This window comes from Protopterus annectens, chromosome 17.part0, assembly GCF_019279795.1.
Source record: "Protopterus annectens isolate FY-2018-M chromosome 17.part0, PAN1.0, whole genome shotgun sequence".
In the NCBI taxonomy this organism is placed as follows: Eukaryota; Metazoa; Chordata; order Ceratodontiformes; family Protopteridae; genus Protopterus; species Protopterus annectens.
Window position 1 is genome coordinate 255,196,132 of NC_056751.1, and position 25,659 is coordinate 255,221,790.

The 25,659-nt window shown below is 35.7% G+C and overlaps 1 protein-coding gene across 1 annotated transcript in view; it reads left to right on the top strand.

Moving 5' to 3' along the window:
- The first annotated feature begins 755 nt into the window (after positions 1-755).
- BBOX1 (gamma-butyrobetaine hydroxylase 1) overlaps positions 756-25,659 on the top strand; it is a 1,172,734-nt gene continuing 1,147,830 nt past the window's right edge. Inside the window, exon 1 of the mRNA XM_044058954.1 lies at positions 756-931. The gene's annotated coding sequence lies outside the window, so the exon portion shown is untranslated. The remainder of the gene's footprint in view (positions 932-25,659) is intronic.

A 25,659-nucleotide genomic window follows, 5' to 3' on the forward strand; every position in this document is an offset into this window, starting at 1 on the left:
TTTTGGGATGTGGAAGGAAATGACAGAACCCAGAGAAAACATAGATGAACATATGAAAGGCATACAGAGTCTATGAAGAAAGCCCCTCATCTGAGAATTGAACCAGTGAATTTCTTGCTGTAAGGTGACAGTGCTACTCACTGCACCACTGTACCCCTAAATTCTTTAATACCTTCAGTGATATTATTAGGCATCTCAGATAAAATTATTAAGGAGTGAAAAGACATAAAAGTATTTGGGTAGTCTTTGCAGTAACATTGCTCCTTTGGGGTGGGGGGTGGGGGTAGAGATTAAGGAGTTTGTGGTTTGAATTGGTGACAGATTAGAGGTTAGTTGTGACAAAAGGGCAAATTTCAGGTCAATGACATAAACCAGTATATGTTGTCCTTTTAACTAAATTTAAAATAAAGACACTGAAGCCGTTTCTCTGTCACTGTGCCAGTAATCAGCTGTGTCATGTGTCCTGTCTTTCCCTTGGTAGCCGTGCGGTGACAGACACAACTACCATGACCTTTGCAGCGTAGAGTTCACTTAATTAGATTACAGGAATTCTATATTTTTGTAGAGGTTGTATATATAATTTTAGTTCATTCTTTTTCATATTTCTAAAGTATGTCATATTATTATCTCAACTGAAAAATAAAATAAAAAAAGTACTCAGGGCAAGCATGATTCTTCAGTCTGTATCTGGGACAATGTTAATGCCAAAGTGACAAAATCTTAAGAGATATGTCACAAAAAGAAACTGCTCTTGTAATGTCCCATGGGTGGGGCTTACCATACAGTCAAAAGCCTTGTAATATGATCCCAGTCTGGAATGTCTGTATATACATAATCTCCAGTGAAACGAGAGCCTGCCAGCTGCCATGATTCATCTGCAGTATGTAGGCTAAAGTTCATTTCAGCAGACTGCAGCAGCTAATCACCAGAGGTATGTTCCCCTCAGAACAACTTGTAAACATTAGTACTGAATTTTTAATGGTTGAAAATTATAGTATTTCACGTAGTTTTCAAGAAGTTCAGTTTTTGTGTGCTTTTATTTTACTAATGTAAAAATAAGAAAAGATTTCAAAATCAATGCAATGTTTTAAACTCAGTCATGAACATTGCAAAGTATATAGCCATGCCATTCCTGATGGGAAGAAATATTCTCCTTGGAGATCTTGTTTTGCTTCTTTAGACCATTATTAGAGTGTGTGAGAATGTGTTTTTGCTTGTATTTTAACATTAAGCCCAGACTAGACCAAGTGATGTCAGGCATATGATCTCTGAACATGGCATTCAGACTAATTTTATTGTGAAAACAGCATTGATTGCTTTATTTGTAGTTAATTGCAGGTAGCTGGCATGCTAGGAGGTACATTTTACCTGCTGTGATATATGCTTAACACTGCATAGTTAACGGTGGTGCATCTCTGTTTCATTATTCTATTTTGACTTCAGAAACATAGTTAAAAATGTTATTAATAAGTAGTAAGAGTACTTGTTATTCTATCATCTATGGGCCATATGGAAATTGTTATAAAAACAGAACTTGTATGTTTTTAAATTTGTAGTTGGAATGCTGAAGACCTAAATGCTATTTTGTTACTCTGCATGAGGGTGGTCTCAGGATGATAACTGTAAAACACAGCCAGCGTAATACGTACACATAGCTGTGTAATATGTACACATAGCTGTGAAATGTTCTTCATAATGATCACTGCTGCAGTAGGCTTAGCTATATGTGTTATACCCTGCCAAGGATATAACAGCTAGCCAGCTTCTACACCTCTCAACTTCTTATAAACTTAGGAATTTACTAGAATAACAGGGTTTGTGTTAACATGCATTTTTTTTTTGTAAATATTTTTATTCATTTCCAAAAACAAGAAAACATGATGCAGGTTATTTATGACAGTGAAGTATTTACAAATTATTTAAAAAGGTTGGCTAAAATCTCTAAACAGATATCAAACATGAAAACCAAAATAAAGTATTTACAAGGGTGTCTATTGTTGGCATATAATTGACTTTCTATACAATTGTTTCCTGATTATAATCTGCTACAGTCATTACTCTCCAGTATTTCAGTTACTTTTTGCCATGCTATATATATAATGATGTAGTTCTTTCAGTTCTTCCTTTAATAGTGTTCATTTCCAATTGCGATACTGCTGACACCATATTCATGAATTGCTTAAAAGTTGGAGAAGCTTTGGATTTCCAGTTTGATGTAATGTTCTTTCTTGCAATGGCTAGGAGAGTCCACAAGATTACATATTTTGTTTTTGGTACACAGTCAGGTACAGGTGCCTTAAACAAAATAATAGATTTGGAAATCTAGAAGTTGTCATTGAATACCATTTGCAGAAAATAATTTATTTTATCCCAATATGGTTTAATCAAATGGCATTCATAGAACATATGTTGCCAGTCTGCTTTTATTGATAAATCACATCTCCAGCAGCCAATATTTTTCTTAAACATAAGTTCCATTTTATGAGGGGTTACGTAAGATCTGTGTATGAATTGCCATGTAAAGACTATCCAATGTAATGAAAGTGATGTCTGCTTTGGAGAGAGAATTTTTTGTCTCTGTCATTTGGCACATGTCCATTAATTGATCTATAATAATTCCATATTTTGTCATTATTATAGGTTTTTATTTTTTTTTTGTTTGTTTTATAAATAGATGATAAGTATCCCTTTCCAGTAATGGGTTGCATTTTTTTTGAAGGATATGAGGTCTGAAAGTCAAATGTGTGTATTTACTTAGTGATTTAATTCTTCAAATCATCCCAATGACTTTCCAGAAAACCACAGATTTTTATGAGGAACAATCCAAAATTTTGAAGCAAAAATCTGGACATTCTGTGAAAATCTGGACAGTTGAAAGGCACATTCCAAAGCTTCAGAACACCTTCCATGTGCTCAAACTGTTCAGCAGCTCAAGCTGAGTTGAATAAAAGACAAGTTTGGGCACAAGGACCTTCAGATCTTTACTACCACCAAAGAGTACACTCCTCTGAGACTTTTGGGGATAGACAGTGTGCTTGTACTTTCTTTGGGTGACTAGATAAGTTCACTTTGGGAAAAACTTTCTAGATTCTTATTTGTACTGATGTTTTGTTACTTCCCTCTTCAGTAAAGTGATTTTAAAGTAGAGTGTTGTGTTTTGATGCATATATATACAACCAAAAATAAAAAAGAAGAATCCAAATGATACGACCAGGTGAAAGATCCAACACTATTTAATAATCTCTCTCTAGCGCCTCGGCTTACGCCTTCAAGGAGAATAACTACAAAGAACATTTCATGAGTATTTATATCATCCAAGAACAATAATTAAGAAATCAATTAAACAATTAAACAATTAATCACAAAATCCTTAATTCATAAAAACACTCTCCAATTGCATTCCACATTTATACCACTAGGTGTCATCGTATCATATTTCAATATAAAACAGTCTCTTTATATAAAAGTTTTTGTTTAACCAAATCCCTATTATTATCTATTATAATGTGTTCTAAAACTGTTGCTAATAAACCATCTGGTTGACTATTATGATAATCTTTAAAGTGCATAGCTAAAGGGCTTTCTACTTTCTTATTCTTTATATCCCTTATATGTTCCTGAAGTCTGACTTTGAAAGCTCTTTTACTTTCTCCTATATAAAACAGTCCACAGGGACATTTTAGTGCATATACTATTGCTTCTGTGTTACAAGAAAATTTCCCACAAGGCTTAAAATTTCTACCATTTATATATTCAAATGTTCTACTAATATATTGGCAGGAAATACACTTACCGCACTGATATGTACCCATTAGTCCTATCTCTAATTTTAAATTAACATTAGGTCTAGAGTATCTGGCATGTACCAACATATCTTTGAGGTTCCTACCTCTCTTATAAGAAAATGTAACATTTTTTGGAATTACTTCTAATAAATCTTTATATTTAAATAAAAAAGGTCAGTACATCTGTACTGCCTTTTTAACTTCTTCTGTTATTAAATCATACGTTAAAACCATGAACATTTGCTTACCAGGATAGTTATTTTTTTCTTTTATCATCTTACTTCTTTTATTTTCATTTGCATGTAATTTTTCACTTCTTGCTCTTTGCAAAGATAGTTCAACTTATTTTTTATTATAACCTCTTCTAATAAATAACTCTACCGTCTTCTTTAACTCTATTTCTAACTCATAACTATTATTACACAGCCTCATAATTCTAATAAATTCCCCATATGGCAAAGATTTTATAAGGTGAGATGGATGATGACTTTGTCCATCTAAGAAATGTAAATTATTTTCAAACTTTCTATAAATTCTAGTGGCTATTTTACCATTGTCCATGCCTTCCAAAGTCAAATCCAGAAAATTTACTCTATTACCCATTTGAAAACCATCAAACTCCAACCCAAACTGATTTTTTTGTAAATTATTTTTAAAATTTTCTATATCATCTATACCGCCCTTACACATAAAAATCAAATCATCAATATATCGATAATAACTCACTACATATTTTTTTAAAAATTCTAACTGATACAAAAATTCTAATTCAAAGGAATTCATTAGCACATTCGCATACATAGGGGCAAAACTTGCCCCCATAGCTGTGCCCTTCAATTGATGGAATAATTGACCATCAAAGTAAAAATAGTTATTTTTGAGACAAAATTCCATTAATTCAATAATATAGAAAGACTGAGGATTATCACCTAATATTTTTCTTAAAGCTCTTAATCCATATTCATGTCTAATGCTTGTGTATAAACTTTTTACATCAGCTGTAAACCAGAACATGTCCTGAGTTCATGCTATTGAAGAAATTTTATCCAAAAATTCAAAGCTATCCCTAATATATGATGTTTGCTTAACAACATAAGGATACAGGAAACTGTGTAGAAAAATACCCATATTATGTAAAAAGTAGTTACATGCTGATACAATAGGACGTCCCGGAGGGGAATTAACATTTTTATGTACCTTTGGTAAGCAATAAAATAAGGCTATCTCACAATTATTTGTCTTAAACTTCTTCATCACATCATCCTTTGTAAAGTATCCTAGCCTAAGCCCTTTGTGTAATAAATCATCAAACTGTTCTAGTGCCTTATTATATATTTTAACATCACATTTACTATAAGTGTTAGTGTCATTAACATGTTCTAAACACATTTCAACATACTGTGTATAATGCATGAGTACCACTTTGTTTCCCTTATCTGCTGGCTTTATAACTAATTCATGATTATTAATTAGAGTTTGCAAAGCCTGCAATTCTGGTTGGTCAAATTATATTTAATCTTATATTTACTAACTTCAAAAGCATTATATATTTTTTCTGCAGCAAAATTAATCATTGCTGCAAAGTTTTTTATACCGTCATGTGTAAATGGAGGAACAAATCACTTTTAGTTTTCACCCTAGATGTATCCAATTTACTATATGCAGTACAATTAGCTGTATCCAGATTATCAGATGAACAAGAGTAAAAGCTATCATCAGAATCATCAGAAGAAGTCGTTGATATCACATTGCTGTTCTCATTATCAAAATTATAAACACTTCTGCCCTGAAAAAAAGCAGCCAAATGCAATTTACATATAAACCTATAGATATCACTTTTCAGAACATGTTCACGAGGTAAAACAGTTGGAATATATTTTAAACCATGATTAAGAACTGAAACAGTTTCATTATTTAAATCAATACCACACAAATTAATAATATATGCAGTGTCCACATTTATGTCAGTAACTGTTAGAAAACTGTCATTAATTTCTTCTGGTTCATTTATACCTTTGCGTTGTTGCATATGTACCCGCAAATGGTCTCTGTCCGTATTCCGCTTCCCTGTCGTTGTCTCTAAGTCTCTCTCCATCTCCAAAAACATTCCGTTTTCCTCTATGAAAGGACTGCTGAAACTCAACGGGATTCTGTGCTGCTGGTAAAGTAGGGAAGTCGCCACCTTCCCCTGGTTCGCTTTCCCATTCAGTAGAGACATCTGAATGTGTATGTGGTCCGCCATTGCACTGTGGTCTCTCCTGCTCCGCAAATCGCACGCCTTGACGTCATTTCTTATTGGTTGGATGAGAAAACGCTGAATCAGCTGCATAGTCTTTGATATCTCGGTTTAATTTGTATTTTTTAACATCAAGCAATTCTTTTTCTAGCTCAATAAGCTTATTTTGTATGTCCTTAAGGCATTGTTCCATACGGTTGTACCTATGGCTCCAGCTAATGTTTCACAAGTGTTAGTTATATCAATTTTAAGTTTAGCTTGTTTTACTTTATCGCGTTCCACCAATATATTAACCTACTCAATAGAGCACTGATGGGCAGCTGTTACCCATCTCTTGTGGAACGCCTTGTCAGTCTCATCCTGTAAATCAAACGGTGCAGTGGGATTTTTAAAGGCACGCAAACCTCTAGGTGTGATATTCAGTTCTAAATATCTTTGCAAGCTTAGACAATTAAGATATGTTGCCAACTCTTTAGCCATAAGTTTGTCCAACCTTTCAAATGTCTCTCTCATATCCGAAGGTAAAGAGTTACCTACTCGCTGTCCAATGTAGGAGAAGGGATTAGCCAACCTCCTCTGTTGTTCTTTTTGTAGGAATTTCTGCCAAAAGGTAACTTGTTCTTCTTGTATCCCATTCGCATTCAAACATTCACCAACTGGTGTAGTATACTGCTCCATAGCCGTTTGACTCGTATTAGATGAATCTTGCCTAAAAATTCTAGGCACATTGAGTGAAGGATCACTAGACATGGATATATATACAACCAAAAATAAAAAAGAAGAATCCAAATGATACGACCAGGTGAAAGATCCAACACTATTTAATAATCTCTCCCTAGCGCCTCGGCTTACGCCTTCAAGGAGAATAACTACAAAGAACATTTCATGAGTATTTATATCATCCAAGAACAATAATTAAGAAATCAATTAAACAATTAAACAATTAATCACAAAAACCTTAATTCATAAAAACACTCTCCAATTGCATTCCACATTTATACCACTAGGTGTCATCGTATCATATTTCAATATAAAACAGTCTCTTTATATAAAAGTTTTTGTTTAACCAAATCCCTATTATTATCTATTATAATGTGTTCTAAAACTGTTGCTAATAAACCATCTGGTTGACTATTATGATAATCTTTAAAGTGCATAGCTAAAGGGCTTTCTACTTTCTTATTCTTTATATCCCTTATATGTTCCTGAAGTCTGACTTTGAAAGCTCTTTTACTTTCTCCTATATAAAATAGTCCACAGGGACATTTTAGTGCATATACTATTGCTTCTGTGTTACAAGAAAATTTCCCACAAGGCTTAAAATTTCTACCATTTATATATTCAAATGTTCTACTAATATATTGGCAGGAAATACACTTACCGCACTGATATGTACCCATTAGTCCTATCTCTAATTTTAAATTAACATTAGGTCTAGAGTATCTGGCATGTACCAACATATCTTTGAGGTTCCTACCTCTCTTATAAGAAAATGTAACATTTTTTTGGAATTACTTCTAATAAATCTTTATATTTAAATAAAAAAGGCCAGTACATTATGTTGTGTTTTGATGGACTGTCTCAGGATTGTAATGGAACTATTAAATGCAACACTCATTCCTGCCAGTTTAAAACTAGTATTATCTAACTGATGAACCATTTTCTGTGGAGAAATTGTGTTTATTTTAAGGTCTTGGGCTGCCATAGCATTTTGAAGTGCTTTTTACTGTGCTTTTTTCTGTCAAAAAAGTAACTATAGTGGATTCTCTTCCAGCCATATAAACCAAATTAAAATCATTTATTGAACTCAAATGCTCTTCCTCCATGTTACTAAATCTGACAATAAAGCTGGTGACAGTCTAGTCTGAAACACAGTACCTCTGTATCTATAAACAGAACAATATCTGAAACATTTTAAACAGAAGCAGAAGGCCACACTTGCAGAATCTCTGAATCTGAACCTGCACTAAACCTGAATAAGTACCTCTGGACTGAATCACAATTCTGCCCTTCTTCCTACCCATCAACTTCTTCTATCTCATCTGTTTCTCACAATCCTTCTTCTCTATACTCTCATCCACTTGCCACAACTGAGAACTACCCTCACGTTCTCACTCACTTCATTCTTCTTACATTCACCTATAGGATCTTCTTCTCCCCTTCATCTCCTTCTTAGCACTTTCAGTCACTCATTAATCTACTACACCAGCCGATGACTTGCAAAAGTAAATAAATAAAAAATAAAGCGTAAAAGGATGCTGATTTTCTACAACTTTATATCTATTTTATGTTGTTATTCTGAAACTGCTTACTGAAGTATGCAATGCTCCTGGTCTATTCAAATTTATGTCTGAATATTGAATTACGCTCATCATCTTCCTCTGCAGGAAGCAAACATCTGTATTTGTGCCTTATTGTACTATCTGCAATTAATCCACTCCTATGCAGACTTTTCAAAATACTATTGAATGATTTTTTCAATTCCATGCATACACTTTTATAAGATTCATTATTCACTAGACTATGTATAAACTTGTAAAATTATGTTTTTTTTTCAATATTATGTGTAAATCTTTATCTAATATGTATCATTTGGAGCTTTTCTCCTTGGGCCTCTGCTTAAAAGTGGACTCTGGGTTCCTTGTCAACAAATATTATAAATAAGTAAATGAATAAATAATTCTATTATGAACATTTTACAAAGTATGTCAAATTATGTTCATTTTTTTTGTTTCAACTTTATATTAAGTACCTGATTTCGTATCTCTCAACTGTCCAGATTTTCACAGAATCTCCAGATTTGTGCCTCATATTTTTGGTCTGTTCCTCATAAAATTTGTAGTTCTCTGGAATTTTATGGCAAATCGGTGAGAATTGAATTCACTAAATAATGACAGATATTTGAGTTTCAGACCATGTCTTTCAGAAAATGCATAGTAACACAAGACCTTTTATTCTACCAATGTTCTAAGTTTATGAGAGCAATGTTTAAAATTTTGTGCTAAGAGGTTCAGAGCTGTGCCTGATTTTAATATGTGGAACTGTTCCTTTGCTAGAAAAGAGTGGAAAAGAAAGAGCAAGATGGGGGTGCAGACTGAACAAATCAAATAAGAAATGGCAGCTGAAAAGGGACTTGAAGGAAATAACTAGGCAGGTATTTAAGGAAATGGGGAAGAGAAAAAAAACAAGGTTGTTTATGAACTTATCTGTGATTAAGGTGCCAATAAGGCTTACACTGATGGCACAAATGACAGGTGATAAAATGACTGTGAGAAGTAGAGAAAGTGGAAAAGGAAATTCAACTGACCCAGAAGGATAATGGAGAAAGAAATTTAGGGCAGGTGAATTATAAAAAATGGGGTTATAAGTATTGTTTTTTATTTTTATGCTTTTGTGGGATTTATTTCATTTATTCAACTTTTTTAATTTTATTCAACTATTGATAAGTGAAGCACACCATTTGAGCCAATTGCCAGTCGTCAATTTGTTGCATAATAAAATAATACATATAGTACACACAGATGAATAATTGATATATAGAAGAAAAGTATTAGGCAAATCTTAGAAATTATGTTACAATAGAATGCTTAATATTGCTCACAGCAGTAATTACATGTTCCCATGAATGTGTTTTGCACTAATTAATAAAAGAGGGTGAAGTAACAGAAAAACATTACTAGATGATGAAGCCACAGTATCTGTAGTCTGTCCGTCGCTGTACATGTAATCTTAGTTGACTGATGAAAGTGTCTCAGTTGAATAGTTGGTGTACTTGATTGACAATGTTTGCAAAGTTACCCTGATTCAGTCTTTACAAGCATATTGCCTCACATCATTGGACTACATTATCTGTGTCCTCAAGTGTTGTGACTTATGCAATGCTGCTGCCAAATAATATGAATACACAGAGATACACTTCTTAGCACTATGAAACAACATCCATGTAGGAGTTCATTTATGGAAACCAGAAACAGATAAAAGAATGTATGAAACTAGTATTATACAGACAAGAAGACAAGTGAGAAAGCTATGTGTCACAGATAGTAAATGACTACATCATACACAATAGGGAACCAACATGAAATAGAGTCCAGCTAGCAGTAGTGTTACATCACAGTTACCTGCACGTGGCTACCTCTACTACTGCATGAAACAATTAAATAGCAGATTATATTGGTGAAGTATGACAATATGTTGCTAAGAATATGCTTTCAACTTCAGTTCTTGGACACACAGTGCCATGAGCTGATAAAGATGATCAGGTATGACCACCATCATTCTTGTCTCCAGTGTCTGTCAGTAGGCATGGGAGTGATATCCCCTTGGTTATAATTATAACCTAATAAAGGGGTATATCTAGTTCCCCATTCTTTAATAACTTGTCTACTTACATTGTACATCATTTTACAATCATAACTTCTGTCACCAAATAATGATAAAAATAAAGATGTAATGAATCTGATTTCACTCAACATGTCAGAATATAAAGAAGTCATTTGCATGGCTCTAATTAATTGTCCCTTGTAGATGTTTCTTAAAAGCTTTTTGGGATGGTTACTGGAATATTCCAGATAGCTATTTGAAAATGTATTTTTCCTATAGATGTTTGACTGGAAATTCTTGCCATCTTTAAATATCCATGTATCTAAATATGCTAACCCCTCCTTACTATTTGAGGAAGTGAATTTCAAATAACTACTACTGGCATTAATATAATCTAAGAATTTCCCTAGATAATCAAGACTACCATCCCAAAGGATGTAAATATCATCCAAAAAATGGGAATAATGCTTTATGTTACTAAAAAATTCACTTACACAATAGATTCCTCCCAATCCATCATAACCAGGTTAGCGAAAATGGGGGCACAAGCTGCCCCCATTGCAACTCCCCTGGTTTGCCTGAAATATTCACCATCATGGTAAATATAGTTGTGTTCCAAAACTATACCCATCATTTCAATGATCAGACATGTTTTATCCCAATCCATTGCAGCATATTTTCTAATGCTGTTAGCAAAAGCATTTAATCCCTCTTCTTTGGGAATACAGGAAAATAAATAAATTACATCAAAGATAACCAGTAATATTTCATCATTATACAAGCTGATAGGAAAATTCTTCAAAAATTGCCATGAGTCCTTGACCAAATGGGGAATTTTACTGTAAATATGTTTTAACATGGTGTCCACAGCTGTCCCTAAAGGGAAAGTTTTAGACCAACTCCCAGATATAATAGATCTAAAAGGGGGATTTTCTAAGTTTTTGTGGATTTTGGGAATTCCTACTAGTGATGCCACCACTGGATGTTTAAACTTTAAATAATTATAGGTATCAGTGGTAATATGGTTGTCAATCCAAAATTCTTCAATAAACATATCAATTTTCCTGTATGCCATATTTAGCTCATTTAAAGAGACAACCTCATAATTACCTGTTACATGTAATATGTCATACATTTTCGATGCATATACCATGTTGTCATAAATCACAATTCCACCCCATTTGTTGGGTTTCATTACCCGAATAGTTCTGTCATTCCTCGTGTCTTTTAAAATGTTCCTCTCTTCAATACATAGGTTGGAATTAATTCTATTGTCACCTATAGTCTTCTGTAATTGATAAATTTGCTTAGTAACTGATTTATCGTATACTAATAAGGTTGAATTCATCAGAGACATATAACTGCTCTTTTTCTTTAACAATTTCTTACCTGTATTAAAATTCTGAACTCTGTCAGTGGAATCTTTGAACATGATAGCCAAATTCAATTTTCTTATATATAATTTAATTTCACTCAAGCAGTCTACTAATTTAAAATTTGTGGTTGGAATATATTTCATACCTTTAGAAAGTAAATGGAAATGGGATGTATTTAATACTAAATCAGTATAATTGTAAATGTTGAAATTCCTATACTTATTCACCACACCATCCTTTATAATGCTGTGCTCATCATCAAAAGTTTCTGTATTGACAAGTTCAAATTTGTCGTTATTTAACCTTTCAGTTGGTTTGCTGAAACACTGTTTAACTGATTTCTTTGTTGATATGGACATTGGTTTTTCCACTTCCCTCCCCATTTCCAATCTCTTTGCTGTCCCATCTCTCGGCTGTTCCGAAAATGTGAGGGCTTTTCTTGACAATAAAAAGTAGCAATGTCAACTTGTGGAGTCTCGTTATTGGGGCCGGGGTTATTGCCCCAGTTGTATTCACTACCCTTGTTATATTGTCTTATATCTCTTTGTATCTTTTTGTTCTTTCTACTGAATGCTTTTTTTAGATTGACCTCTGCTATATCAAATTGCTTCACATACAATTTTTCCCACTCCATGTATAGCAAATCATTCAAAATTACCTCATTTAATTTTTCAACCTCCTACATGATTCTTACTAATTTTTCATCATTATATCTAATCAACATTTGCATATATTGAAAGCCACATTGATCAAAAAATGTCTTAAAATCAGTTCTAATGGTATCATTAAGCTCATAGGGTGTTTAAAAAATCTTAGTCCCATAGGAACAATTCTTAAATTGATACACTTCAATAAATATGCATTATCAAGTTTAAACTATTGATATTATTCAGTTTCTTTCCCAAAGTGTAAATAATGCCTTTTAAAGTACACTTTGAAGCTGTTCCTAAATTGTGTACTTTTTCAACATTATTGTTGTCAAAACCACAATTTGAGTCTAAAAAAGCTTTTAAATAATTAAATTTGTGGTTAACAGTGGCAGGAATATCCTGCTTGCGTACAGTACTTTTTCCAACAGGGTGGGGACCCCCTGACTGTGTATAAGTTTTTGTAGGAAGTGTCTTTTTAGGTTTGGTACCCATCCGTTTGGCGTCGTCATCTAAGTCGCCAAAAGAAAAATCAAAAGTATAGTCCAATAAATCCATACAACTGCTATTCCGCTGTTCATTGAATGGAAATGTCACCGGAATATCTATGGTGTTGGTACCTCCTCTATTGGTACCCTGTCCATTAGTAATATCAAGTGAATGTATTGAATTAGTAGGAGAATGTTCATTGCTGTTGATGGAATTAATGAAATCATCTCTGCCTTTAAAATCTTTCAGTGCAGTTGCATCAGAAGTTAATAATACCTCAGTAGTAATGTTGGACATCTTATCAATCTTGATAATACTGCCCTTATCATTACTGGCCGCTATGTTCAAACCAATATTAGTTAATAACAATGTTAGTTTGTGAACTTCACTCTTTAATTAACCGACTTCAGCTTGTAGTTTCACCATCATACTAATGTCTTTACAGGGTGAATATAAATTTTCAGCATCTCGATCAGACTCCATAGCTGCGTGTTGAAAAGTATAAAAGTTTGGCAATCGCTAATACAACAGAACAATGATGAACAAAACAGAGGTTGCCAAAATGCTATACTGTCTTGGGATGCCAAACAAAAATCAGCCAGTTGTCAAAAAATCGATACCAGTGAGCCAGAATAAAAGCAATCCAAAGATTTAATGAAACACAAACAATTTCAAGTTAAGCGCTTTCACCCGTTAAACACGGGCTTCTTCAAAACTATTATTTTAAAATGAACTGTTACCATTTAAATAACATTTTTGGTGCCAGTTCTTTGGCTCCATTTAAAGGCACAGTGTAACCATAAAATAAAACCATCCATAAATGTGCATAATCAATGTCAACATTCAAATATGAAACTGTGATACATCCTAATATTATAATATATATTCTACCACCTATAGTATTATTTTTCATGCAACCTAAACAAAGGTTTAATAGAAATAAAGTCACTTAAACCTGGGGGGGGGGGGTGGAAGCATCTGTGAACAATTGCCACCAAACCTCTTTGTATGACAATAATCCCTTGTGGTCTCCCCCCCTCAGATCGATCTTTGCAATATCCACAATTGCAAATTTAAATTGATGTTCAACGCCCCATTTTTTTATATGTCTATACAGTGCATTTTTTTCGTCCTTTTTTATACAATATAAATGGGCATAAATTCACTTATTAAGGTGCCTTTCGGTCTTACCGATATAAAAACTACAACAAGCACAACATTTGGCAAGATATACTAAAAATTTAGTCTTGCAATTTCCCTGTCCAAACCTTAATCATGACTTGTGAATGTTGTCTAGTATTATTCCTTCCTCTTCATTTATGGTGTGGCATAAATTGCACATACCACATTTATTAGTGTGCTTGTTAGAAAGATGTTCTAGAATAGGGCCCCTTTCTAAATATCTTTTGATGTTAAATCCCATTTTATTGACAAAAATGGGACGGTGACCTACGATATTCGCTACATCGTTGTCTGCCAAAATGATATTCCAGTTAGAATTCATAATCTTTTTGATTTTAACTATGAATGGGCCGTACTCTAAAACACAAGCTTTACTGTAGTTAACTGTTGTCTCCAGTTGTCTGTCAGTAGGCATGGGAGTGATATCCCCTTGGTTATAATTATAACCTAATAAAGGGGTATATCTAGGTCCCCATTCTTTAATAACTTGTCTATTTACATTGTATATCATTTTACGATCATAACCTCTGTCACCAAATAAAGATGTAATGAATCTCACTTCACTCAACATGTCAGAATATAAAGAAGTAATTCGCATGGCTCTAATTAATTGTCCCTTGTAGATGTTTCTTAAAAGCTTTTTGGGATGGTTACTGGAATATTCCAGATAGCTATTTGAAAATGTATTTTTCCTATAGATTTTTGACTGGAAATTCTTGCCATCTTTAAATATCCATGTATCCAAATATGCTAATCCCTCCTTACTATTTGAGGAAGTGAATTTCAAATAACTACTACTGGCATTAATGTAATCTAAGAATTTCCCTAGATAATCAACACTACCATCCCAAAGAATGTAAATATCATCCAAAAAACAGGAATAATACTTTATGTTACTAAAAAATTCACTTTGGAACAGAATAGATTCCTCCCAATCCATCATAACCAGGTTAGCAAAAATGGGGGCACAAGCTGCCCCCATTGCAACTCCCCTGGTTTGCCTAAAATATTCACCATCATGGTAAATATAGTTGTGTTCCAAAGCTAGAGCATCATGTCACTGTGTTTATTTATCTGTTAGAATAATATTTCTTTGCTCAAAATAAATAAAGTGCCTCTGCAAGGGAAAAAGAAAAATGCCCCATGAAGAGCAAGCACTCCATGGGGGAGGTGCTCCAGTTATCTAGCTGACGTTATCTTAAACGGTGCAAGGTTGTGGGAGTACAAAACTCACAGTGTTCAAATTTAGGCACAAAGGCACCTAAACAAGTTTGGATTTTATTTTCTTTTGGTATTAGAACATTGAAGGACAAGGCACTACAGTAACATTTGGTGGAGGAAAATTGTGGTGCTGGTGTGAGAGAAAAATTATTATTAATGCTACAATAACGCTGGCAGCCTGATCAGTTATATATATTGGACATTGCTTATTTTGTGATTGTGTGGACATCTGAGATGAAAGGAATGGTGCAGTGACAGTAGTGTTATCACTGTACAATGATGCTGACGGTGATCAACAAATTTTTTCATTTTTTTTTTTTTTGCAATATTCTTTTGGTGGTGTGATTTGTGTGGAGTAATGTAGATTGGGATACTTTAAAGTATAATCAAGAAAAAGAAGCTCAGAGAGGAGTAGAGACGCTGGTATTCAAAACAAATCACACTTCCACGATCAATGAACACTTTATTCACCATCTGCGTTTTCGTCCCACAATGGACTTCATCAGATATAAAAACCATAATAAAACCTTCCTTTATATACATTAATGACTCAAACCTAACCAATCATTTAAAACTCATCAATTTGAATGAACAAATCAGCTTCCATGATACATTAAATAAAACTAATTGAACTAATTCATGAATACTTACTAACAAAGTATAATAAAATCCATTTACTTTAAATGATCGTTTTTCATAACTTTTTTTAAAAAACGTATTCAAACTATTTATAAAATCATTAGTGTGGTTTGGAATAGTATAAAAGTCATGTGCTGTTCAGTTTATATTATTCACTTGAAATTAAGTATATTCCATAGAAATTTAGGTATTTAGCATACTGCTAGGGGTTAGTGCCATCTGCTGGTCATATTACATTTCAGCTTCTATCATTTATGTTTTAGCTGCTTTTAGTCTCAACAGTTGTAGGATGGATATGTATTCATTTAGGCCAGGGACCTTATTGACTTCTAGGGCTAATTGCCACCATAATTCCTTGTAGCTGATGTTCTCCTCCCAGGGACCCCCCCTATTATCTTTTTTAACTTGGTCCAACACAAAGAATTTAAATTCATTTTCTTTACATATTAGTGAATGTCTATAGAGTGCATTGGTTTCTTTGCATTTATTCATCTCATACATATGTTCATAGATCCTCTTTTTTAAGGATCTTTCGGTTTTACCTACGTAATAAGATGAACATTTTTTACATAGTGCCAAGTAAACCAAGCCTCTAGACTCATAGCCCTTACTATTCAACCATAATTCCCTGCTCTCCAAATAAATTTTCTCTTGATTTATTATAAAACCACATTGTCTACATTTTCCACATTTGTAGGTACCTACCTTTTCTGAGTTGGCTCTATCCCCTATTCTGTGTTTTCCTCCCTTTCCTGTCTCCAACATATTTTTTATATTAACTGAATTCTTAAACACTACCCTTGGTTTTGACTCAGGGAGTCCTTCTAAATCCGTTAGGGTTTTAAAATTTTCCCACTCTTTTTAAAATAATTCTTTCACCTTCTTGTTCAAGGCGTTATATTCTAGGACAAGTGCTTGTTGGTAGTTTTCATTCATTAATGCCCCATTAACTCCAATATTCTGTAAATTTTCCTTCTCACCTATAGTAGGTTTAAATCTTCCACTTCTCCCTTTTATGACTTCTGATCTTAGTTCCCTAATAAATTGTTTAGGGTATCCCCTGTCAAAAACATCTGTTCTAATTTGTCACATTCCTTAGTGAAGTCTTCGTCAGAGCTTGTCATCCTTGAACCTCTGACGAACTGTCCCTTCACTAAGTTCCTTTTACAAAAAATAGGATGTCCACTATCAAAATGAAGGAATGAATTAACATATGTTTCTTTTCTGTATACCCTAGTCTCAAGGGAGTTAGTTTTTTTAAGTATCTCTATATCTAAATATGCAATGCTTTTGTTAGATGCAATATATGTAAATCTAAGAAAATCCGTTGTTTGACCAATATATTCAATACATTCAGTCAATTTGTCTTGACCCCCCCATCCAAAAGATTATTATATCGTCCAAGAATCTTTTATACAACTTGCAATGTTCTATGTAGTCTGAATGAAGTATGAACTTCTCTTCCCAATTGGCAAGAACTAAATTAGCAAAGGTAGGTGCACAGGCTGCACCCATTGCCACTCCCTGGGTTTGTTGAAAAAATTCACCATTATGGACTAAAAAATTATTTTTTAATACTTTAAAGTATGGCAAATTGTGTAGAATGTGGATTTATACCTCTAAAACTTGTAGCAATAAATCTGGACAAAGCCAAAAATAGTACAGAGGGGAGATAAAGGCCTCAACACAGGAATAGATTTTAAATATTGCTCTAGTAAACTTAAAAAGTTACTGCAATAACAGGATTTGTGTTTGCATATGTTTTCTGATGGCAATGAGGTCTGAAACTCAAATGCATGTCATTATTTAGTGACTTCAATCCTCAGTGATTTGCTTGAAAACCATAAATTTTATGAGGAACAGACTAAAGATATGAGGCAAAAATCTGGACAGCTGAGCGGTATGTGTGGAGGTGAAATAATATTTCATAGCCATCAGATGTGGTGGCAATAACTGCAGATAATTATTAGAAGTTACCCGTGGTAGTGGTGCTGTGGTAGCATTGTTGCCTCACAGCAAGAAGTTGTCCTGTTTGATTTTCAGCTAGAGCGTCTTCTGTGTGGAGGCATGCGTGAATGGCTGTGCCTTCGTTGAAGGTTGTGCGTCAGGGCTGGTAACTCGGCACGTAAAAATCCACTACCAAACATTAGTGGACCGGAGTTCTACTGTGGCTACCCCTAACCGGGATAAGCCGAAAGACACAACAACAACTCAGTAAGGAACACTTTTTGAGTAATAGACTAAAATAAGATCACTTGAATTAGCATGTATTTTCTGAAGTGTGAAGTAAAAGAAGCATGTAACTTGTATGTGTCATTATAGTTGTTGATTGTAATACAACTACCTTTAGTATAAAAAGAAAACAAAAAAAAAAAAAAAACAGTCACAGGTCAGAGCAAAATTCAGCCAAAATCAGGGCATCCATGAAAAGTCATTCACAGGCACTTTTTAATCGTATTCACAGTGTGGATCAAATTTTCCCGCATTAGTTGTGATGCTGTGCTAACTTTTATCACAGTTCTGTAGCTCATGCCATGACATCTGGGTGATTAATGCAGTCCAACCACTTTTAGTTTTGGTTGCAGAAAGATATCAGTCTGTTGCCTTCTCCTTCCCTCACCCTTAACTCATTTTTTATTTTTTGTATACATCTGTATCTGAATACAGATGATAGAGATGGAAAGGCATTGTGAGAGTTTGTATGTGTGTGTGTTTATGTGTGTCTGTCTGTCTGTTTGTACCTGTGTGTGATATCTCAAAAAAAATGTACTTCTACAATCAGAAACAATACCAAAAGCAATCAGGGACAAATACCCCAAATAAGAGACACTAAGGGTTGGGCATACCTCTGAATTTCTGAAGTGTCCCTGATTTTGTCTCAACATCTTTTTCTCTCTCTCTCTCTCTCTCTCTCTCTCTCCTAATCCGTAGTAAAACATGGAATTTTGGGAGAAAAGGTGGTGGATTACACTTTATAAATAATGACAATAATTAGAGTTAAGACTTATTTTGCTTCAGAAAATGCATGTTATTTCACATTCTCTTATTTTGTCAACTCCTCATGTTAATAGTACCATTATTTTAAAAAGTGTCCCTGATTATTTTTGGTTTTGTTCCTGATTCAGTAGGTAAGGAGTTGAAAGCTATATGGTTGGGTATGGATGGATAAAGGTAACTTGATGTTCTTGTTGTTTGCTCAGTTTTAAACAGTCATTACTATGTGGCTTTGCAGGACTAGTGTTCACTTGTAAAAAGTAAGATAGACTACTTAAATGACACTTGATATGCACAGAAAGTTTTGGTAGACTTGCTGGGACTGTCTTTGGAGGACAATAATTAGCTGTCTGCTGTTTGATTATTATTCTGGCATTTTGGGACTAGTGTGATTTTTGTGAAGCAGCTTGGAACTGTTGCAATCCAGTTGTAAAATGGTTATCCCCTTATCTGCTATCTGAATTATATATAGATGTGGTATAAATGCTTGTAGGGGGGTCTGGATGAAAGCAATTATCCTCTTTTCACTCAGTTTGCAGCTATTTCTGAAAGGGATAAAATGAATCACAGAATATCCAGAGTTTCAGAACGTCTTGGATATCTGGTGGCTCCCACAAACAAAGGCTAAGTGGAATTTGACACGGACTTAGTTGTGACCTCTGTCCTGCATCCCGCCTAGTTTAAAATTAGCCCTACTCAGAAGGTCACTGTAGCATGTGTGGGGAGCTGGAGATAATATTATAATTTCTTTAACTTTCCTCCCAAACCTCTGATGCCTCTATCTTGTGTCGGGCTTGAGACTGTGTGGTCATTATTTCTTTAACTTTCTTCACAAACTTCAGAAGGGTACAAAGAGGGGTCACTAAGCTTGTACAGGAACAGTGTAACATCTAAATATAAGTTGGAAGTATTACTGTTAACTATTTGTTGTCATTGTTCTCATTTTTCTCACAATTAAATATCAGATGCATATACAGATGGCCATCTTTTGGGGTGGTTAAAGAAGCATTCTGTTACTATGTACACAAATATGTTCTATTTGTTTCTTCAGTTTTGTAAGTGTAAAATGTCTTTTATGTGTAGAGGTGAGGAGGCATGAAGTAGACACAAATATAACAGAAGTGACTTGAAATATGATTGTGGTAATTTTCCCTTAGTTTTCATTCCAATTTAACACCAGACATGGATGCACAGAAAGTGACTGAATTTTTAAGGTGGGTTAGGAAGGCAAGCACTATTTCCAGATATGATTTATGTATCATCACAAGCATTTGTCTCCTATGTTTATTTGTGCTATTTGGTTAACTTTAAGCATTAATCCTTAGATACAACTAATTTCTTCCTTGAAATTTAAAAGTATGACTGAATTTTTTTCCTTATGGATGATTTTTGTTCAGGCCATCACTGAATCAAAAGGTTGGAAAAAAATCACTTCAGAGTATTAATAACCCCGTGGCATCTGGTGCCTAGCAGTCCCTATGCCACCAGCTTAATTTAGTTAATATAATTTAGCCTTGGTCAGTTCAGGTGTATTGTAAGGATTCAGGGTTGTTACAGTATACTCTTGGTCACTTAGAATGTGCTGTAAGGATTCAGGGTTATTACAGTGTACCCCTGGTCACTTAGAATGTGTTGTAAGGATTCAGGGTTATTACAATGTACTCTTGGTCACTTAGAATGTGTTGTAAGGATTCAGGGTTATTACAGTGTACTCTTGGTCAGTTAGAATGCATTGTAAGGATTCATGGTTATTACAGTGTACTCTTGGTCAGTTTGGGTGTGCTTAGCATAGACTTGATTCAGAAATGCTGAATCCAGTCTGTTTGGCATTGTCTGAGCACTAAATCCAGCTATCCTTCACAAAAGAGGGCCCCCCTGCATCCATGTGGCAGAAGAGTGTAGCCAAGGGCCCATCTGTTGGAGATTGTTGGAACAAGGCTCAGTACTGAGTATTACTATTGGTTAGCTTGCTTAAAAATGCTTAACTTCACTTATATTTAAGCCCTGCATTTGTGTGGTTTTGTGCTCCTTTGAGCACTGTGCAGCAGGGGTTAGTACTGCCGATTAGACGCAAAGTTTTCAAAAGACAAATTTCCCCCTAGGGAACTGCTTGTATACCTTTTGAGGCTTCCCTGCTTCTCTATGCACCACTCAGTTGCACACCACTCCATGGACGGCAACTTAGCTGTGCATTCTGTGGCATTGCTGCAAGTCTCCCCCCCAACAATCTTCCATGGTATTGTTCATTATTATTAGTCCTTCAAATGAACCTGATCCATCTAGCTCACTCCCCACTACTGGTCCCTAAATATTCCTAATATAATGGATGGATAGTTTCCCAGTATTCCTCCAGAAAGCCTGATCAATATGGGCATCCTGAGGCAATATAGCAATTGCCTCATGTATACTGACAACCTATTACTTCTAAAATATTTAAATTCAACATGTAAGGATGTATCTATACATTGAATCTACAATCTATGTTCTGTTGCTCTCAACAAATTAAAAAAGGCATGGATCGGGTTGTCAGCACACACAGTCCACCACTTAAACCAACAAAGAGCACAACACATAAACCCACATATGTGGAGGTACTCTCCAGAAGTATACCTAAAGAGAAAAGACCTCCCAAAGTCAAACTGTCTACATATAATACAGTCCCAGTACAATCCACTGCACATAAAAATACAAGCATCAGCTAACACGCCCCTAAGGGAAAACACCTCAAAACCAAATGTCTTGGTCATAGGCGACGCCATTGCGAGACACACAGATGTCCCACTCACCATGCTGGGTCACAGTTAGCTGCCTATCAGCTGCAAGGATCTGCCAAATCACACACGCACTGCCTATCAGCTGCAAGGATCTGCCAAATCACACACGCACTCAAGTGTCTCAACAACAAGTACTGTTATGACTCTGCCATAGTCCATTTTGGAGTGAACAATTTGAGACGTAACTCACTGTACTATATGAAAATAGACATGACTGTGCTCTCTGATTATGTGTCCCTGGAAGGCATGTCCCTAGCCTTAAGCAGCATTCTACCTTCACCTGGGATGATGCCACAATACAGACAAAAAATGATTGATTGTAACAACTGGCTTAGCTTCTGGTGTCAATCCATGGGGATCCAGTACCTGTCAGCCTGGGATGAGATGGTAGATAGACCTTGATGCATTGCCAGAGATGGTCTTCATCTGTCACCTCTTTGATTTCAGTCACTGGAAAAGGTACTTGCCTCCCCTATAGTGCCTTTTTAGGCAATGTCACAAGAACAAAATTCCCAGCATAAAAATATCCACTAAAGGCAAACTCAAGGCTTTGCTGCTTAACACTAGGAGTCCAAATCAGAAACTGCACTCACTGGAAGCACTCCTTACTCTGGAAGATGTAGATGTTTGTGCAATTCCTGAGACATGGTTCAAGGCTGCAGAAAGTACCCTGGTCATACAAGGCTACAATGTCTTCCACCCATTCAGACTGCAAAATGAACATGGAAGAACCAAAGGTGGAGGACTATCAATCTTCATCAAAGATAATTACACCTCAAGACTGGTTAGACAAAATGACCCCCTAGAATTACTCTAAGTAGAGTTAACTGTAGGTAAGACCCCCACTTCATGTCACTGTTAGTTACAGGTCACCCACCATGAACCATGATAACCACAGTGCCTACCTGGACCTACTTGAGTCACTTGCAATACAGCCAAACACTCTGGTTATGGGTGACTTCAACTATCCTTCCATCAATTGGAAATCAAATACAAGTACAAACATATTTGCCCAAGTTCCTGGACTTTGTCAGCTCAAATGCCCTAGTGCAGATAATGTGCACCAAAGGTTCTCGACCTGGTACTCACCAACATGGGAGATCACTGCACCACCCCTTGTGTGGGGCCTTCCCTGGTAAAATCTGATCTTAAATCAGTCTCATTCAAAGTAACAATCATACCTGACCCCCCCCCATCATGAGGAATGCAGTTAAAAAACTTCACCAAAGCAAAGCATAGCCTCCTAAGTGATGGCATTAATAGTTTCAACCCCCCCTGTACCCACTGACAACAACGACACCTATACTGAGGTATACACCAATGCCCTGTATAAACACCTATACAAATCTATGGATTCAGCTATACCTGAAAGGATCAAAATAAGGTCCTCAAGCAGAAAACAAGCCACCCTTGTGAACATCCAGCATAAATAGGCTGTCCAATAAGAGGAAGAAAGTGCTGTCCAAATGCAAGGGGAATGATCTCAGGAGTGGAAGAACACCCTCCACAGCTTGAACAGGCAAATCAGACATCTTGTAAAATCCTCTAAAGCCAACTATGAAATGAAATTAGCATTCATAGCTAAGAATAACCATAAGGCATTCTTTAGCTATACGAAATCTAAATGGGAAGGCAGAAAATTTGCTCAGAGTTAGTAGTGGATGGTACCACCCACACTGTACCTGTGGAAATAGCCAACCTGCTAGCAGATAGGTTCAAAGGGAACTTTACCTCCCTGTCCCCACCAATCACATCACAAAGCTTACCTAGCACCAGTCCTCCACCTAGTATTACCAAAGAGCAGGTCATAGCTACACTCTCCAAGGCCAAACAACACAGCCTCTATGGGCCCTGACAATATCCCAGGCTGCATCCTAAGTTGTCTAAAACACAAGTTGCTGGAACCATTGTGTACCCTCTTCAACCACAGCCTAAACACTGGCTTTGTCCCAACAGAATGGAAAACAACAACCATTATCCCCTTACACAAAAGGGGTCCATCAACCGACCCTCGGAACTATAGACCTATAAGCCTAACCAGCCTTAATTGCAAGACCATGGAGAGAATTATCATGGACCTTATTAGCAAAGATCTAGGAGACCTTCAAACTCTTGACCCAACCCAGTTTAGTTTTATCAAGAGAAGTTCATGTCTGTTAAATCTAATGGACTTCTTGGAGAATGTCACCAAAGCCCTGGATGAAGGCAAATCATGCATATGGTCTATCTAGACTTAGCTAAGGCCTTTGACACAATTCCCCACTTTGGCATCATTGAGAAACTCACCCAGCTGGGGGATCAAGCCATACATCTTTAGGTGGGTAGCCAACTGGCTCATAGACAGAGTGCACTCAGTCAAAGTTGATGATTCCACTTCTACCAGCAGACCTGTCGCCAGTGGTGTTCCACAGGGGATCAGTGCTGGGTACTCTACTGTTTGGGATCTATTTCTCAGAAGTTCAGAAGTTTACTGATGATTGAAAACTGGGGCAGTCACTGAATCCTCAAACAATGTCAACATACTACAAAATGGGCTTATGCAGAAAAATGATTGGTACCAAAGCCATGGTCTTAAACTCAATGCAAAAAAAAAATGCATCATCATTCCATTTGGCAAGCAGGATGTCTCTGCAAATTACAATATCAACAATAACGCCCTAAGATCAAGCTTACTGGTGAGAGATTTAGGAACACAGGTTGACAGTTGCCTGAACTTTGATCAGCATGTGTGCGGAGTGGTGAGGAAGGCCTTCTACATTATTCATCTCATAAGTAAAGGCATAATATCCAGAGCAAAGCAGGTTATAACACCCCTGTTCTCATCTCTCATCAGACCAATAATAGAGTACAATGCTCCCTTTCATATGTACCCGAACAGACACCTACAGCAACTGGAGAGACCTCAGAGGTTTCTCACCAAGAAAATTCAGGGTCTCCAGTGCATGTCCTATATGGATAGGCTGAAGTCACTGTCACTGTACTCTGTGTTGTATAGACTGCTTAGAAGCAACCTGTGTCTGGCCTACAGAGCAGTCTCAGACCCTGCCCTAATGGAATTGCTACACATCTGCAAGTCTAATGGGACACGACTCACTCAATCAAAGGACCTTATCCTAACTTGTGACATAAACAGAATATACTGGAGAGACAGATATGTCTCCCTGAGGTTGCCACTCCTCTGGAATAAACTTCCAGTTCATGCTAAACAGAGCTCCTCTTTGACCCTATTTAAGTGTAACTTGGACAACTGAAAGGGAAACTGCAAATTTACCATGGGGGTTGCACCTCTGTCCCTCCTTGATAGGAGCAGGTGGTACTGTAGAACAGAACATGCGTATGTATCTTTAAGAAGCACTTGCAGATGTAGGCACGTGCATATAAATAGTGAGTATGTGCAAGCAGAAGTGCCATTTTGAAAGAACAGCCAGAGTGTTAACATGTGCATGTGGTAGTCAGTCTGTTTATAGGTTTATTTAAGTTTATGTTACAAAGCCTCATTCCTGATGTGTTTGTGTGTAATAAAGCTCCTTAAAACTGAACCCATAAATGTTCATCTGTTTTATCCTGACTGGACGAGTGACATGGTGCCAGAACCGGGATTAAGAGAACAACTTCTTCAAGCCATGAGGTACAGAGTTGAAGGTGAAGGCAGACTGAGCTAGTTGAAATGATAACAAAAGAAAAGGGCCAGAAATGAACTTAAGGTAATCAAAACTTGCACCAATGATTTATTTTGCAAAGAAAATGAAATGGAGAATATGTAAGGCACAAAATGCATTATTAATTAAATGAGTAGCATAAAATGCATTATTAATCAAACAAAGGGCACAAAGCACATTATTAATTAAACACGATATTTGATAAAACTAGCAGAAATATTCATATGGAGCTCAGAATTACCTCTGATTTGCATAACAAGCATGTTTAAAGTAAGACGAGCACAAGAAAAGTATAATGAGCACGATAAGAGATCAAAAGGGCATAATGAGTACA